Source organism: Hirundo rustica, chromosome 10 (assembly GCF_015227805.2).
Source record: "Hirundo rustica isolate bHirRus1 chromosome 10, bHirRus1.pri.v3, whole genome shotgun sequence".
Classification (NCBI taxonomy): domain Eukaryota; kingdom Metazoa; phylum Chordata; class Aves; order Passeriformes; family Hirundinidae; genus Hirundo; species Hirundo rustica.
The window spans coordinates 7,583,565-7,603,136 of record NC_053459.1 but is presented as its reverse complement, the minus strand read 5'-3'; the positions used below and the strand labels follow the sequence as shown (position 1 = coordinate 7,603,136).

General features: G+C 40.3%; 1 long non-coding RNA gene across 1 annotated transcript in view; it reads right to left on the bottom strand.

Annotated features, from left to right (window-relative positions):
- Positions 1 to 19,572, bottom strand: part of LOC120757163 (uncharacterized) — an 86,147-nt gene that overhangs the window by 8,759 nt on the left and 57,816 nt on the right. The window contains exons 5-6 of the long non-coding RNA XR_005702402.1: positions 18,871 to 19,038; positions 16,988 to 17,142 (exon numbers count right to left, since the gene is read on the bottom strand). This is a non-coding gene — a long non-coding RNA (uncharacterized LOC120757163). The remainder of the gene's footprint in view (positions 1 to 16,987; positions 17,143 to 18,870; positions 19,039 to 19,572) is intronic.

Genomic DNA, 19,572 nt, shown 5'->3' with positions numbered 1-19,572 from the left:
CTTGGACCTGAACTCATGAACCACTGCTGATCAAACGGGATCTTTACAGACCATGAACTCCCTGTTCAACCTTTGGTGGAAGTTTGATGATCGAGAAAATGTTCAATAAGATATGCTGTGAGTCAGAACTGTGCTACCTGGGAGAGCTCTTGTGAGACACCTGGGATGATCCTGCTGGAGCACTGCTCACCACTTACACAGTGGGGGCACAGAGCATTGGATTCTAACCACTTACACACTGGGGGCACAGAGCATTTTATTCTAACCACTTACACACTGGGGGCACACCTACAGAGCACAGGATTCTAACCACTTACACACTGGGGGCACACCTACAGAGCACAGGATTCTAACCACTTACACACTGGGGGCACACCTACAGAGCACAGGATTCTAACCATTTACACACTGGGGGCACAGAGAACAGGATTCTAACCACTTACACACTGGGGGCACACCTACAGAGCACAGGATTCTAACCACTTACACACTGGGGGCACACCTACAGAGCACAGGATTCTAACCACTTACACACTGGGGGCACACCTACAGAGCACTGGATTCTAACATTTACACATTAGGGGCACATCTACAGAACATTGGATTCTCCAGAAGTCATTTCAATTCAGCAGCAGCAGGATTTCAAATTCACTCCATGATCCAGATGGAGGAATGAAACTATTTTCCCTTTAGCTACTGTCTCAACCTCTGACAAGCCATGACTTAATTATATTATCACCTTTGGTAACGTGCCTAGTCAAAACTGTCTTACACTATTGTGTGTTTTTAATAAACTCATTACAGTTGTACAGGAAGAAAATAGATTTTTCTGTGATCAGGATCTCTGCTTTACAGCAGAATGGAAATCAGTCAGTATAGGAGTGCCAGAGGCCTGCCCCTAATCTACCTCCTGGAAATCCCTCAGAGCTAGGGAAAAGCTCTTTCGTTATTTAAAATACAGTTGCCTAGTAAAATTTACATTTAAAAATGTCACCTTTTACCTAAGTTTTTTAGTTGAATGTTTTGGAAGGCAGATAAAACAATGTACTCTCCTGTGGATTAAGTGCAATTGAAGTTTGGGTTGGAAAGACAGGACCTATGATATTATCTGAGGTTTAAAAAACATAAAACCACGGCTCAAGAAAAACCACAGTAGTTCCACATCATATTTTAGCTGTTCTGTTTGCTGAGGCCATCTCTCCTGTTCATTTTTGTTTTTTCTGCTGTCTCAGGGTGGACAAGCCCTAACTCGTAAGAGCTCTACGCAATTCCAAATCTTGCACTTGCCTTCTGTGAGATCAGGGGTGGGGTGAAGGGGTGTTACCCAACTGTGCCAGAGAATGGAAACATGAAACATTTCACACACTTACCCATCCTGGATTTCAAATACAAGTGAGAGGAGAAGTGGCCGGCACCAAAGAGTTGTAAAGCATCCTCTTCAAGGCAGCAGCTGTTTGCTATGAAAAAATATTCCCTGGGGTACTTTTGAAAATACTGAATTTATGAAAATATTGAAATTATGAAAAAATTGGCCACTCCCTGGGGTCACCTGGCAATGCCAAGGATAATTCTCGATAAAAACCAACCAAATAAATAATTGCCAGCAAAATGGCAGTCTGCCTCCCAGAGGATATTTTCTCCTGCCGAACTAAGAAGGTGTTTAGGAACACGGACAAAAATAAACATTCCCTCGCTGTGGAGGTGGAGTGCTCTGACTTCTGCAGATTTTTAGAATTAGTTCAAGGAAAAATTAGTGGAGTGTTCCAAACACTCCAGGTGACCTGTGCCAAATGGAGCAGCTGGCATTAATAGAGTAAATTAGATGATTATATTAAAGATGAATGGCATAGCTTTAGGAAAATAAATATCTAACACTGTTTAGAATTCAAATCAGCTCCAGTAGGAGCAGTCCTAATGGATACAAATGAACATAGAATTAAAGTATAGGAATGAAAATCAGAGTTTCCATTTACTTTCCCACCATGACCAGGATTCAGACTTTGTGAGCATATAACAAATCTGATCTGATTTTTTTTTATTTTTAGGTTTTGCAAAAAGAAGTCCCCAGCACTGTGTCATTTTAAGCACCTGCCAACATCTTGTCACCTGGGAAAGATTGTACTGAGCTCAGAACAAAGGTATAGTGTGATCATACTGGAAACCAGAATTCCTTCTGTAAAAAGACCTTGATATTTTTCTCTGCGGTAAAATGAAAGCAAAATGTTGGGGGCTTGGGGAGTGGAAAGGTGAACAGACTTTCTCAGAATTGGAAATATCCCAGTGCTTACAATATTTGGCCTAGATAGGGTTTCTCTTTCTGAAGTAAATACCTGAAGCTGCATCTTCACATCCCTGTGAGAATGTCTCAGCCTGTGCTACTGGCCATTATGAGCACTAATCACTCTCCTGCTCCCCAGACTGTCTAAACCTGGCCCAAAAGGACAGTGTTTTTCTACAAAATATTCAAATATTTATGTGGAGGGGCAGGGACAAAACTTCCTGGGAAGTGCTTCAGCAAGTTCTAGTTGTGCGTCTGCAGCCTTTCTGTGAAGGAGTGTTTGTGTGGGCAGTAATAGGATTACCTGCATCATTAAAGGTTGCAGGAGCTCCCCCTTGGCAGGTGCAGCAAATGAAGAAAATTATTTTCAGACAATTTGGTTCATAACAGAATGGATTAATTATAGCTGCAACGAGGCTGAGCTGCACAGATCATGGTGATCAACATCAGCTCCAAAAAACATCTGAGGGGTGCTGGAAGCGGCACTGTGGGATAATGATACACGGTAGCAGCTTTCTCAGGTTCTGAAAAGGAGAGAGAAGGCAGCATCACATTATTTCCTTCCCCATCTAAGGATAATTAGGGAAAGAAAGCATTTTAATGTGCTCTCAGTGCATCACACAGCGCAGTCAAAGCAAGGCAATTTCACATGGGCTCAGAGTTCTGCTGAGCGCTGCTGCAGCACTCAGCTGACACCATGAAAAGCCTCAGGACACTGAAGAACCAAAGCCAAAACAAGGAGATCTGGCTCACTCTTATGGAAGAGGCTGTAGGAAAGAAAAATTATTGATTCCTAGCTAATGGAAAGAATTAATTTTAACTCATTCTCAATCCTGAGGCTTCTATTTGGGGTGAATTACCCTTCTACCCTCCCAGTCTGAAGAACTTTTTTTTCTTCCAGTGCTCAAAACGTGCCGCTTAACTAAGTCTATTTAATATCCCAATTCTAAAAAGCCTTCCTCTTACCGTCAGTCCTATTAAAATCAGTAGTTATTCAATCAAGTGAATATGATGACCCAAAGAACCACGGCTGGTCCAAGATCTAAAAGGAAAAATTTTGCCTAAAGCTCCTGACTATCAGAGATTGATCTTTTTGCAAGACAGAAGTTGTACTTAGGCAATTGGCCAGAGGCCAAACAAATAAATCTAATCTTGAACATATATATCTCTACATATATATTTTTCAGGGTTGTTTATTCAGGTATTCATCACATTTGAAACAATGCCAGTATCAACACGGAGCAGTAACTAAGGACATGATCCTGCACAGATCTGAGGATAGTTATAAACTTTGCAAAGTCCATCTGAAAAGAAGAAATGGGGATTAACTGTACTGAATACAAGTCTGGATTTGTACTTACAAAACTAGGTCAGGCTGCCACACAAATCCATCAGAAGAGGAGTAAGCCTTGTACAGAACTCTAGGGTAGAATTCTCTATTATTTCAGGTACTTTTGTCTGCAGAAGAGCTTGCTCACAGGCTAATGCTGCAGCATCCAAGCAGCCTGGTGAGGTGGTGATAAGGAATACAGTGGGGAAGCCTCCTTTAGTCACACAGAGCCCAAGACGCCTGCAGAGCTGATGTGCTGCAAGCCCTGGAGTCCAGAATATCCCTCATTGATTACTCTGAACACCTCACACACAATAACAGGTCTGAGCCTTGCACTTCCCTTCTGTTCGCTCCCTCTCGTGCGTTGGTACCAGCCAAGGTCTTTCGCAGGGGATTTGCCTGCAGCAGAATCCATGGAATACAACAGCCTGCAGATGCACACTGCCCTTTTTCTTACTGATCCCCTCTTTGTGCACACATTTGAAGATGTGCCATGGAGTTATTCCTTCGTGCACAGCTAAGTGCAAGAACAGTATTTCCTGTGCTGTCCCTGCCAAGGAAGCACACATGCAGAGCTGTCAACAGGACAGGCAACAACAACTCTGTATGAATTAAAGGAAATAGAAGAGATGCCTTACAAAAGCTACTAACAACTGTTAATGACAGTACTTAAGGCAGCCCTGTGGCCCAAGGTACTTTGCAGAACACTTTGCATCAAGTGAGTGGGAAGCTTTAAAGCTTTAAATGCTTTGATATTGGGATTCTGACTTCTGCTCACCAAAATAAGGCAGCAGAGTCCATCTAGCTCATAGTGACCACCACAAAATCATTCTTCCTAACCAGATTCTCTTGCTGAGAGAAGGATTGAGCAAGGTTAGGCTCCCTCTCCAATTTTTTCAGTGATTCTTGCATTTCAGGGGTAGATTTTTCTATCAGATCCTATTCCAACCTAAATGGCAGTCTTTTCAGTTAAAACAACCTGATACTCTTAACAAATAAAAATAATCTGAATCAAAAGGTCTTAGAATCAGAACTCTAATTTAATTTTTGTGGATCAGGTGATTAGAGGAAATTATTCAGCATAAATGACACTGGATTAAAAGCAAAACAAGCTTACTAAAAATTACTTCCATTTTTCACTTTATTCCATGCCCCATCTGCTTCTGATGACTTCATTTCTGCCTCTCAAGATCTGGATAGATCAGCATTTATTAAAAGAATCTATACCAGTTCAAGATTCTAAGACCTAATGCTATGGTATAAAAATATAGACAAATTGAATTCACATTGGTAATGGCAATTACACAACTGAATTGTTGTATATTTATAGAAGCAGGCTCCAGAAAGTCCCAGCTGAAGCAATACTGACAGCAGCCAAGATGGCCTTTATAAGAAACTGGGAGCTGTTGCCTTTTGCTCCTTGGTTCCAAGTCTGCCAGCCCTGTCCTGGGGGTACAGCAGCCACCTGCTTCCAAAGATTCTGAGGAATAGCACGCAATTCTAGATAAATGAGAAACATTTGTGCAAGCCTGTTTTTAGCTTTACTGCTTGTGGCACAGATTGCTCTCCAAACTAAAATGACATAAGACAGACAGTAATTGATCCACTGCACTCCAGTGCCCTTCCACAGTGTCCGTGCTGGCTGCTTCTAGAAAAGGGAGCTGGATCACTCAGCCCTTGTCTCACAGGTCCTTTTCTACAAACCCATCTGAACTGGGCTCACGGTGGGATAGTCTAATCCTAGCATGGACTTTATGCCTTGCATTCCAAAGAGTATCCTTCATTTTTGGGTACTGCAAAAATGTAATGGCTGTTCCATCCATGAGGAGGAAGCTGGCATTCTGTCCTTAGGGACTTTGTGTCTCATTTCAGAGAATACACCTGCTTTACAGCGTCCCTCTGAGTGCTGGTCAGATATTCTGCTTACTGTCTTAACCTAGAATACTGAAAACACACAGATGTCCTTTGGGAAAGGATTAATACTTGTCCTATTTTCTCACATTTACTATCTCCACCTGAGTCCGTTTATCCATGCTACGGCCACAGCACATTCAGAATGAGCTATTTCCAGCAGTGCTGCTGTTACAGCACTCACAGTCAGAAATACTATAAACCATGTCTGCACCAGGAGACTGGGCGTGCTGCACGACCAACCTGTTCAGAAAGGAACCCCAGATCATAATGGGGGATTAATAAACTCTCACAGGTTTGCAGAATTATTAGACCAAGACCTGGACGAGATATGCAGCTGGTTACTCTGGATTCTTCTATCAGCTCTCCAAGAAGACAGAACAAAAGGATGGAAAACTGGCATTAACACACTGTAGCATGCAGCACAACAGAGCAGCTGTGTTTAAAACCTTGTAAACCTCACTCCAGAGCCCTGTCTTCAGGGGGAAGAAAAAAAAAAAAAAAAAAAAAAAAAAAAAAAAAAAAAAAAAAAAAAAAAAAAAAAAAACAACAAAGAGAGAAAGTGTCCTTTAGCCTTTGAAGCATGTTCTCTTCCTTACACAATAACTATGACTGATTCATACATCACAATAGTGTATCTTGCCAGCTCAGGGCTTGGCTTAAGCCTTGTTTAAGTTTTTAATAACACACTTAATATTAGCATCCAGGTGTAAGCAACAACAAGTAGAAGCTAGCATAGTATTTCTGCTCCTGCATGCATTTAAGGGATTCCTGAGATTAGCACTGTATTGTTCCTAGATGAAACACCAAACTCAATAGCCTAGGTTTGATTATTCTCATGAATTCTGCTCTTTCTAATCTTCCTCAGTGCTCTCAGCTTCCATTTAATAAATCATTTTAGACAGCCTCAGCCTTCATGCTCACATAAACTTTATGGAGCGACACATAAAGCAGGCAAAATTTCAGGTTAAGCATGAGTTTTTTCCTGAACTATGACTGGCTTTCAAATGAAAATGTCCCTACCATACCTAAACTACATTTTTTTCATGCTACAGTTCCAAAGCTTGTTCTTGCTCACAAAGGAGCTGATGTGCCTCACCTTCTACCTTGTAAGAACTCAGATCCACAAGACCTCCGGTTCTGCTCGCAGAAGGAACGTGACAATATCTGCTTCTCTGTCCATGGGCAACACTGGAGTGTTTCAATCAGATTAATGGAGTCATAATTTCCTTTAAATAAGAATGTCCAGACATTTTTTGAGATTGAGAGACCTGCAGCTTCACATTCCAGTCACCTTCTCCAAACACCTCGACAATGACTCTGCCTGTTGCGCTCTTAGAAAGGAAAAGCTCAAGATTAGCCTGGGTTCCCAATTTTTTTGTGGAGGCTGAACCTTCTAGGAGGAGGTGAGAGGTGGATGGGTATCTCCCCACTTCCCCATCTTGTTAGGATGGTAGGCTGACATGTATTGAATGGAGCAACAAAACAATTTTTTAATCCTGACTGTGTACATAAGGCATGATTGGTGGGGACTTGGTCACTCTAGAGAATGTCACTGACCCTGAGGAAAATCAGCACTTTACCAGACTGCACTGTAGGGCATTTCAAATAATTAAATAGTTTAAAGTAATGTGATTTTCAGTTGACTGAAAAAGAGCAGGTTGTGTATTTTACAAACACCAGAAAAAAATGGGTTTATTCTTACTTCACAAAGAGGCAACTAAAGTACACTAAGGTGAATATAAGCCAGAATAATTCATCATGGCCATTCAGATGTAATTTCTATAAAGAAGAAAACACAAATAGCTGAACTTCAGGGTTATAAAATTGCCTTGAAATATCAATAACAATTAACATTTACATTCATCTCATTACCTACTGGAATGCATGCTTCCTAAAGCCATAATCAGAAGGCAAACAAACAAAAATCATCATTGTAAACAACCATGAAATTTGAGGGTTTGCCTTCCAATCCAAGATTAAGTAATGTTAATGTCCGTCCTATTCCTGCTTCAGGCCTAATAAAGCATAAATAAACAATTAATTGTAGTCAAAAAATGAGAGGGAAAAATTACTTTTAAGTTTAGTCATATATACTCTATAGAAACTTGTAAAATGTAGAAATACCTTATTTTAAAAATATTATTTCCCATGCTTCCTTCATACAAAGATAACAGCACACAGTGAAGTGGGACAGAGCTCAGAGGATTTTTGTATTTAGTAACTGGCATCCAGGAGACTTTATTTGTGTAAAACAGTATTTGTTTTCTAATTAAATCATAGTTTTAATATCTTTGACGATTTCCATAGAGTTCATGTTTATCCCACTTCAATTCCACTTTCAAATTCTGAGGATAAAATAATTAATTCCAGAAAATATATTGTGATATGCTCACTACAAGCAAGCAAGCAGTACCTATATCATGATATCCATTAAGAAGTAAATATTAACAGGGGAGAAAGGTCCTGGACATGAAGAATGGACTGTTACTCTGCTTCTACCGCAACCAACACAGTGTGGGTATCAATCAGCATGCTGAAAGTCCCAAATTAGGTTTTACTTTGGATAGTAGTTTGAATCTTGACAACATTCACGTTATTTCTGTTTTTCTCATGATGCAAAATCAAACATTGTCCATCAGAGGAGAAATTTAAGGTGTGATCACAAAAAAATTCACAAAACCTCAATGCAAAGTGTAGGTATAGGACCACAGAAAAGAATTTTTAACCAAAACTTTAAAGGTACTAGTTTCAGTCATTCCTAACTGGTCACCTAACAAATTTTGAGGATATAAGCTTCCAAACCATTCCTTCATTTTCTCAACTGCAAAATTATAATATTTACTTATCCATTGGGGCTTAACTGCCTTAAAACTGCAGGGTGCTCTAATAGTGTGATAACCTGGGTAGGTAAGAATGCAAGATTATTCATAGGTTTGACTGTAGTCTCTGTCTGAGGAAAATCAGCTGGCACTTTGTGTAGAATCAATATTAACAAAGACTGCAACCGTTGCCTGACCTCACACAAAGGCACAAGTTTTACCCCAAAGACTACGAAACCAAGCCATAATTTAGCTGCGTCACCATCCCACAAAAGCCAGGCAGTGACTTGAGCTTCTCTTCAGCAACCAGAGTTTGAAATTGCTCTGAAGTTAGGAAAGACTTGTGGAGTGTGAGAAGTCAGGGGCTGAGAATGTTCTGCACTTCCCACTCTGTGCATGGGCAAAACCCCATCAGATTGTAACGAGAGAGAAACGATCTCTGGTCCCAGCCTCAGGTGCCTCAGAAGCCCCATTCCCAAAGGCTGTGGGAGCTGTCTGAGGTCTCGTATTGGTCCCAAGTGTTGGATAATGGATAGCAATTTCATTCTGGCTTAGTACAGTTTTGTATGGGTAGGGGTTTTTTAAAGTCTCATCTGGTACTGAGTCAAGGAGCAAAGAACCAGAATTCCTTGGAAAGTAGGGCTGATGAGGAAAAGGTTTCATACTAGCAAGAAACTGATATTTCAAAATTATTTTCATCCTACTTTGGTATAAAAAATGAAATGATTCAAAGATACTCGCAGGAATGTGTTCCTGAATAGCAAACGGTTCCTGAGAGCAAAGAGGGAATCCTCATTTGAGTACTTACATATCTAAAAAGGTCCTCAACTAACTGATTATAGAAGGAGCCTTGGTCTGTCCCATTCATGTTTAAATAATTTATAGTAACTCAAAAAGCTCCATAAGAAAAACCTCTTCCCGCCCAGCATGTCAGCCAAGGGACTCACCTGCCATGTAAAGGTCAAAGGTAATTTTTTTTCCACATTAAAAATGAAGATTTGGAGTAAGGAATTTCACAACAACACTAGGAAAAATATCTTGATTTACCAGATATTCTAGAGTGGTCTTATTGTTTTCTTACTAGATATCCCTCTCTACTTTTGGACATTGAAAACTTTTTGTTTTGAATATTTCCTCCAACCAAACATATGCCCATGAAAACCTGCAAGTTTGGGAGTTTGTTGTTGTTGTTGGATTTGGGTATATCTTTGTATTTATTTCTTTTTTTTTTTTCTTTTTAGCAGAAAAACCAGAATAAACCAACCCTACATTCATTAACGTTCTTAAAATATATTTAATATGAATAATTTCTGTAATCCTTTTTCTTCACTTTTCTAGGAGTTATGCAATGTCCAATGTTTAGGGAGGAATTCTTGTAGTCTTGAATGAGTATTCAGGCATGAACTCTATTGTTCACACAGTCTATACATTTGCTCCAGAGAGCAAGCCTGGAAACATTTCATTATAATACTGCACATGCAATTATGTGGTGGGAACATGATAACACAAAGCTGGTAAACAGCCAAAAAAATCTCTCCAAGTCAAAAATTAAAAAATTGTTAAGATATGAGATCCACACAGTTAAACATTTTGCTTTCCTTGCCCCAGTTAGGTCCTGTCGTGCACTGTTCCCTCACCTCCTTCTTAGTCAAAGTCATTTAAAGTCCTTGGTATCAGAGAGGAGAAACTCCATCATTTTACCCTGGTAACTGACCACATTCCTGAAATTTCGAGTACCAACTTTGTGAAGTCAACAGTACCTAGAAAACCTGAAGATACAGGGTGAACAAGATTAATAAATTCAGAATTCCAATGGAGAACTTCCTCCTTTCCACCTTTGCACTACAAAGTGGAAGAGCTCCAGAAACTCAGGATGTAAAAAGGATGGACATTATAAAAGAAAATCCCTGTATTATTATCAACAGTGAATCTGTCTCATGTCAGTGAAGATTTACTCCTGAAGAAGCGTGTGTGCCCTAAAGAGTGGTTTGTAGGGACAACTTCATCTTAAAATCCAAGCACTTACCTTCCCAAGCTCTGTCCTTTGCTAACTTGGGGCCTTACCCAAAGACCACGGAGCTCTCAAAGTTTCAGCTGATTGACTTCAGAGGGCTTTAGATCAGAAGATCCTGGTGCATCAATGCAGCCCTTGAAAGGGATCTGAAGAATTCTGTCTAATACCACCATAAAAATTAGAACAGAATAGGACAAAAAGGGGAGAAAGGTATTCCAGAGGTACAGAGGTGCTCCTTTAAATATCTGATGGACTAAAAAACATGTGAGGGATAGATAACATACTTTCAGAAAAGTTTACAGTGACAAGAACAAAGCCATTTAGTTTTCTCTCCCTGTCAACTGGAGACCCACATGAACCTTCAGAAAATGTTATCCTGTTTCTTTAATTTTTTGAAGAAAATAAGATTAGTTGGGATTTCTATCTCCAATACCCACCCAAATGGGATATAGAGGGTGTGACAACTGTCCTAACTCCTTCACTCTTGGAGACTTTTACGGTTTCTTTATCTGCGAGAAGCTTTCTCCTGGCAGCAGGGAGGTCACAGCACTGCTCTCAACCCACAAGAAGGCCCTGCATCCGCCCATTTAGACCAGAAAATTATCTCTTCAGTTTTCTCTGAACACTATTTCCCTCAGAAAAATCCACAATCATCTGAATCTTTACCAATATCCACCAAGAAGCACTTCTGGCATTCAGTCTCTGCTGTCTCTGAGACAGCAAAGACAAAGTAATCTGTATTACACCCAGGACTAAGATTCAAGTTCAGGTTTTAGCACACTCTTTGCTTTTCTGAGCCTCTTTCAGGCCCTTGGCATTACCAGCACGTATTTACTGTGGTGGGTAAACAGAGCAGAGAACACAGCACATGGGAGTGATTTAAACTGTGTCATTAGCACATGGCAGGGGGCAGGGCTTCACTTGGATAGCTCACACACACCACACGAATTCTTTAAACAAATAAAGAGCTGTGCAGGAAGGGGACCCAAATTTGTGCTCTCCCCCTCTGGTTTGGAGAGCTGGCTTTTTCCCCCACAGCGTGATACCCGGTCCATCAGAAACTCTGCGCACACTGGGGTGTCACTCTGCCCACGTTTCAGGAGGGTTTTGGCTATGCACAAGCAGCTCTAGAACCCTACTGTGGACACAGAAACATAATGTGATGTATTTTTTAATAGATGCAGTCACCACTTCGTTTGCAATATATTAACCCTTTGTGCCTATGAATTCTTCACAGAAACGGCTACTGTAGTGAGCAGAGTCCCAGACACCACATTAGGCCAGAGAAAACCTTTCCTTTTTTAAAATTTTAATGATGCGTTTTTTGTGTAGTTGCACAATGAAACACGGCTCAAAAGGAGCATCTGTCAAAGCTCAGGATGACACAGCAAGCCATTAATAAATCTGTGTCCTCAGCTCTCTGCTGGTACGTGGCACAGGGCAGGCTGCTGTGCTCTGATGCAAGCAGCACTCACCTTACCTGTGACCTTACACTCAAGGACAGAAATGAAACCAACAGGAGAGGGGCAGTACTGAAACAGGGTGGCATACGTGCAGGTGATTTTATACTGCTTAATAAGACTTAATTGTTGATTCAATCTAATTTGTCAGGTTTTTTAATATGGTGCCAGTCTGCAACACACATCTAATGCGGATTAAAATTAGTAGTACTTCACCTATGTCTTTTAGTCACAGCTTTCTTAAAGATAGGTAAATAAAATTCCCTCTCCTTTGCTTTTAGGAAACCTGAGGCAAAGTTATTCTGGATCAACTTTACCCATCAAAAGACACAAATATTTTTCATTTAGCTCCCCAACAGCCCCACAAGTGTCCAAGACCCATTGATTTCAGTGGTGCTTTTGAAATATCAGTTGTGTTATCCTGAAGTATTAAACTGTTGTTAAAATTAAAGGTGATGGCTTCATTCAGATCTGTGTCAGGAACAGGATTAAAACCTAAGGACCTGAGAAGATCAGGTGTGCCGAGAGAAACACAAGGAAAAGCTGACCTGAAATAGTTTGGGTCTTTTACTCAGCCTCTTTTTCCTTTAAAACTTTCACTGGGCAGGCAGCAATAGGCCCTGCCTAACAGCAGAAGATGACAACCCCCACAAGGATTTGGGGCAGTCTCAAAGGAATATCTAGAAATGTATATGTCACCGAGATCCACAGCATGTAGGAATTGATTTACTGTCCCAGCAGCTTATGTTGGAGGAAGAGTTATTGCTCAGGCAGGGAACTGGAGCAGAAACAGGAGTGAATTCCTTACAACCCCACAGGAAACACACTCTATTTAAGCAGACTGCAGCATCACATTCCATTGCCAGGTTAATTTTACAGGAAGATTAGGAGTTTAGCAGCTCCCACAAATGTTTGCAGCAGCAGCAGCAGCCTATACCTTGTTTCCAGAGCTCTTTCCCAGCTGAAAGACAGAGAAGCTTAAAAGGTCTGAAGGAACTTCCCAAAAATGCAGGCATGGTCAGCTGTCAAAGCCCACCAGTGAAAATGAAGTGTTTTCCAAAGTTTCAACAATACACAAGGAGCTGGAGCACAAGAGGACTGGGGGAATTTGGAGTACGGTAGAGAAGGAGAAATTAATTTATCTGAACAGATCTAATTCCTGATGGATTTTTAAAACTGACATTCAGTCCACATTTCTTTATGGAATTAATACCATCCTGCATAGATACACAGATAATAGAATTTCTTTCAGTATGAAAAGAAGCGGGATTACCCTCAGCTTTCCATTCTCCTCACCATTCCTACCACTGTATCTCCTGCCAGTGTCAGTGAGAAGACTTGTCCATTTTTAAAAAATACCACCTGAAAAATCTGGAGGGGAAGGAGTTGAGAACACGATGACAGGAAGAGAATGAAGAGCACAGTGGTGTATTTAAAGACTTACTTGTGATCCCCTAGTGCCACCTTTGGTTGAAGCTCACCAAGTACGAACAAGCTCACAGTCATTCCCAGGAGAGGATGAAGTTTCATTTGCTTTATGTCATTTGCAGGAAGACCGCTCTCCTGGATTCCTTATCTTTTTTTCCAGGAGAAAATCAAACACGGACTTTTTCTGCTATAGCGACTGAACTGTATCTCCTACTCCCACTCCCACGCTTCTTCTGAAGTGCCCCCAGAAGCGTTGGCTGGGAGAGGCTCACTTGCTTTTTGTGACAGCATTTCCATGTAGCATGGGGAAAAGGTAAGTGCCTGGAACCTGGTTGGAGAAGTTCACTCAGTAATGTCTGAAAAAGGAGAAGAAAGGACCAAAAAGCCCCTCTGCTGCTCCAGTGACCAGATATGCCCTGTGGATTTTTTTTGTGTTCTAGTCCATCCCTACAGCCACAAGCCTTATAGCCTGTTGGGAGGGATGTGTTAAAAGCAGAAGATTGGAAATGAGAATAATAAAATACACCTGGTGCCCTTGCAGTTGGGAGTGACCCTTGTTAAATCAGTGCGAAAAGCAGCGACCTCCACCTTGGCCAGGTGAAATGGTGCCTCTGTGTCCTTGTTGTGTCTGTCCACGTGCCCTGCCTGGGTGCTGCTCTGGGATCCCCACTCAGCAAGGTGACAGAAATACATTCTCTGTCTGTGCTTTAGCCGTGGGGCTGGAGCTGCCCCAGCTGCTGGGCTGCGCTGACTCTCACAGGGCAAACCCTCAGAGAACGTGAAATGCTCCAGGAAAGTCAATGGAACAATTTTAGCAGAGTTTCAGCAGTTTGCTGTTGCCAAGAATTAGGCCCAGGAGCATAACAAAGACAGTGGTTTAAACCCATTAATAAGAGTGCACTTCCACCACCTTGTGCTGCAGTGGCGACTGACTGAAAGCCATTTCAAACGCACAGGTAGGTGGTCTGCTCCAGGATGCAGGAAACAGAGAAGAGAGGGAATTGAAGAGAAAAATCAAATAGATTGATATGGATGTGCCTATACATAGGACAAATATGGCACATAAAAATATATGCAGATATGCGGGTATATATACTTATGCATACTCGCGAATGTACCCATACGGATTTGTATGAATACAAATATATGTGTACACATGCAAACACAAGACACAGAGGAGATGTACACTATTGTTTCAACAGGATCTAAAAAGGCTAAATTATAAATCAAGCCAAAAGTTTTCTAGTACACAAAAGTTACCCCTTGAAATATCAAGCAAAACAGTCATCAAGAAGCTCATGGACCTGCCAGGTGCTCTTTCAAAGCTTCAGGTGAACAACTGCTGAAAGAGGCCCTTTGGGCTTCCTTCCCTGCTGAGAATCAAACAAACCTCAGGTCTAGAAAGCTTTGGTAGTCAAAATGTTCTTCTGTAGTGGAAGTGTTGCACCACCGAACCAGATGGATTTACTTCACTGCCGGTACAACTGGGTATTTAGGGAGAACTCACTTTTGCAGGGTTATTATCCACCCTGTGTTGCCAGAAACCAATTTGTGGGGTTTTGCAAGAATAGTCATATTGCACCATGGGGTTTTCACACAGGGTTAAAGAGTCAAGCAACAGCTCCTCATCTTTCTTCTTCTGATCCTCCTCTTAGCATTTTCAATCCCATAGTGAGGAAGAGGAAGTGGAGCAGGAAAAATAAGCATTTTTTACTGCTACTGTATAGCAGAATGTCAATTGCAGAATGTATTACCTGTAAATTTGCAAAAATGGGACAGTACAGGTATGTTTTTTCACATCCTGACAGAAACATCTTTGCCGCCATTTATGTCCTGGCAACTTTTCTTTCCATTCTCAGACTGTTGTCCTTTGCTTTCCATTCTCTGAAGGCAGCAATTACATTGTCACTGGTGCTCACATCCACTGGCTTCCCTCTGTTCTCATTCTTACACAGCACTTCTGCAAAATGTATCCCAAACAAGCCTGAGGCTATTTTACTTTGTGCCCTGGTAATGATGTTCTCTTACATGAGCACTTGAGAAAGATGACAGGTTAACTCTAATCTACTCCATGCAGGTGCCATTTGAATTTTAATTATCCCCAGCTAAAAATTCCACTTTTCAGGCCATCCTTCTCTATATTTGAATTTAAGATGACAAATTTCTCATGAGCAGGTTCATTCCTAGTGAGTGTAGTCAGCTAATAGAGACATCTAAGTTAGAATCCTAATCAGCAAAAAGAGCAGAGTATTTGTCTCTCTCCAGAGACTGAGCAGGGCTCAGTGAAGGGCCTGGAGCACACTCAGGAGAACCCAGGCTGGATTCTCTGCTTCTCCTCTGCACAGGAAGAATCCTGCTCGGAAAGAGTTGTCCCCTCAGAAGGAGCTCTTGGGGAAAGTGGAGCTGGAGGACACTGATGCTGTCAGTGGCACAACAGGGCATGACAGATGGGATGTCACGTTGTTACGGTCAGTTGCAGAGTGACATCTTTGTCTCCCCATCCTCAAGCTCCCACAAATACGGTAACAGAGCGGGGAATGCAGAGAAGCACAAACTGAAGTGCCAGTAAAGCCCAAGGCAATTTAGATACCATAAAACATCTTCTTTCCCTCTCAGCCAGACAGCCTACTCCAAGGCACCTGGCACAGACTGCAGCCCTGCAAAATGTGGCCATATTCAGAGTGGAAAGGCCGCTGAAATGCACTATAGGAACTATTCTCTGCTTCATCTTAGGGAAGAATTTAGGAAGTTTTCTTTCTTATGAACTTTATTTCAAAGGTAATGCTATTTCTGCTACTCATTCCAGCCCTCTAGTCAATATTAAGTATCCAGTTGTCACTGCTAGATCCTGTATATGAAATACAAGCAGAGGGGAGGAAAGAATTAAACTAGTTTATAATAATTGATATTTCCAGACTATAATCTTGGCATCTCTTTAAATTCATTTATAATTGTTTGCCACCTGTCCCTGAATAGGAATAGGCTGTTTCACCCGTGAAGGGTGAGTGCTAAGTTCCTTCCCTGATTATGAAAGATCCATAACTCACAAAGGCTGCAAGGCCAGAGCAAGTGGCAAAGATTTGTCAGTTTTTTTTCTCCAAGCAAGTCAAAGAATCATAACTACCCTTCATGTATGAAACAGTCTCTTTGTTCTTCTTTGTTGTATTTCTTCTAAATTAAGCTTTTTAAAAAGGAACTGAACCCTGGCATCAGATAGTAAACAGAAGGCTGGTAACTGGATAATTAGTACTTTGGGGCTTGTTGGATAAGCCAAAAACAATTTAAAAATTTTTAAAATACTATGTTGCCAACATTATTTGGGTTTTTCTTTGGGGCATATTTTCACCACAGTGAATAACAAAAAGTAATACTGAAGGAAATGTTTTGTTTGATTAGACATTATTATTTCATTTGGCACCATATTTATCATTTAATTTTCAAAAAATCTAATTTTTAATCCAACATTCTATTTCAATGACTTGGTCTACATAGGAGATAATGAGGAAGGAAACAAAGCTTTGAAAGCACAGCAATGTGAATGTCAAAGGGCATCTGAACACTGGCACAACCATGGAAGGAGAAATAAGCACGGGTGTAGAAGCAGAAAGAGACATTAATGCAGCAAGTCAGAAACACAGAACAGGTTCCATGCTTGGGTCTGAGGCCATCCTTCCTACCCTGACTCTTTGGGCAGCACCACAGTAACCCAGCACAGAGCAGCCCCATCACTCGCCAGGAACTCACCCAGGGATGCTGGCAGGATTCCCAGTCCACAATAGAGCACTTTCCATCCCCACAGTCCACTGGGAATTCACGGCAGAAATACTCTCAGATGATTGTACAGACAACTCCCTGCACAATCACAGCTCTCTGAAAAGAACTACGTGGAAATTCTACCCCTGCAATAAAAATCAGAGGCAGACATTAAATTGTACTTACCAGACATTTTTGACTTTGCATTCTAGCTAATAATCCATTTCTGCCAGAAGTATTTTGAACATGTCAAACATTCAAGAGCTGTAAGACACTTAAATTTATTTTGCCACTTTAAAAAGTTTCCTCCTCCTTACCAACATCACTATTACAGCCTTTCTCTCCCCAAGCTGCACTGGCCCCAAATGCTGAACCCAAAAGATTGAGTGCTGGGTTTAAAAATCAATATTATGTCACTCTGCAGAGCTAGAAATGGGAGCCTTTACCTCTAGTGATTAAATGTTGCCAGCTTCCCAATGGGTTTCAGTGTGTTTGTTTCCAATCCTGAAGGTTTCAGGATGTTAAAGAAGTGACATTTTAGCTATTCTTACGGGAAATGTATATTTCTCATACAAACAGGTTTTAAAACCTCGGGGAGCATATCCTGAAAGGATGTACATGGCTTTTACAGCACAATAAAGTGGTTACTGTTAATTACACTATCAGTTGTACACATCACCCAAGTCACCTGGCTCCCTTCATCTGGCAGAGGTGGGTACTGGCATCGAAAAGGATCACGGGTGATTTCCTTGCAGCGCTTTACAGACACATAAGTGTTCCCATAAAATATTAAGGTATTTGTCAAATAATGTACTTCCCAAACAGTCTATTGATGCAGCAATAGAATGTAAATTCTTTTGCCAGTAACACTGAAAAGAGCATTGGCAAATCCGTAACCTGTGTTTCCCTATTATTCTTTCATCTTCAGTTGTCATTTTGTCATTAGTAACTTTGGAAAGCTTTTACATTTTAGATGAAGTACCTTTGCCTAATTATTCCTTGTAAATATAATAATAGAAATAGAAAAACATATAAAATTTACAATTATTAGAAAGACATACTAAAAAAGAAAAATATTAAAAAAATATTTTTATGCACAGCACACAGCAGAACATTGGTAGCACAAGCAAACAGCTCTCAGCTCAGCACAGTCTTCTATGTGCAAAAGAATAAAACTTAGTTTCTTATAGTAAAATAATTTTCTTTATTAAAGGGTTGTGTTCTTTACTGCTGCCAAATAAAATATCAAATAGCTGAATTCTTTCTGCTCTCTTATCCCTGGGCAATAATTTGTGTTTCTTTCCTCTACCTAGCTACTGGTTTCAAAATTCTAAACCACTGCTATGGCAAAGTGGAATTCAAACACGCACTATTACAAATAAAATAAAAATGTTTTGCTATAAATCTCTTTTGTCTGCCTTCAGCTTCAAAGGGCTTGGCGTTGGACTGGTTTTACCCTCAGTTCCCAGAAGTAATTGAGATCCGTAAGTGCCCTTCAATTCCTATAATGCATTTATATTAAAATTATACTAGATCTCAGGTTGCTCTGTGGAAATGTATTAGAGCTGATATAACAAACATCAGCCCAGGCAGTAGGCACAATCCATTTCTGTTGCTCGCTTCTGCATCCAGCAAAAATGAGAAAATTATAACCATAAAAGTAAGATACAACAACATTTCAAAATTCTTTAATTTAAGCCACTTTTATGCTTCTACCTACTATTATTATTATTGCAATTAAATATTTGTCTCATCTAGGCATTAAGGTTGAATTTTTCCTTTTTTTTCTGAATCAACTCAGATAGTTAGGCTGAGCTAATTATCTATTCATAATTACCAAAGGGGGGGGGGGGGGAAGCAAAACTCAAACATACCTTGCAAGATATTTTGGAAGTTTTCCCAATTAGTCAAGGATTTCCTCAAGATTAATCTTCAGCCCTTTCAAAAAGGAGAACAAGTGTAGGAATTGCATGTACATATGTATGTATCCCATATAGTATGTGAATTTCTGAGTGTCTGTGCCAAAATTATTTCTGAGATTTCTGGAAAAAAAAAAAAAGATTTGTGTCATAATCTCCGTATTTATTTCCTTTCTTTATTTCAACATGAATTATAAATAACAATTAAGAATTACAGAACTCCCATTTTATGGAAGACTCAGTCTCTAATAAAAACTAGAATCACTTTAGATGTTCACTGTCAAAGCTCCCTATTTATCTCAGCAAACTGTAGTGGAAATGATCACAGGAAAAGGTAATTATCATTTTACTTTCTTGAAATTATAAACAGGAATGTGTTATTTCCTATGAAATAAAAGTCTTGTAAGCAATTTTATTAGTAAAAAACCTCCAAAGAAGTAAGCATGGTGTGAAACAAGATGTTTGACATTTACACTCTTCCCTCCAGAATGGATTTCTGAGTAGAATATTTTTCAGTTACACCAGATATCAATAATATCAGGCTTAGGTCCTAGAGCTATAGGCTACCATGCCTTTTACAGAATGAAAATTATTGTTATTTGTACGTACTGGGAAGAATTAAGAGTCTCAATTTACTTCAGGCACTGCACCCAGAGT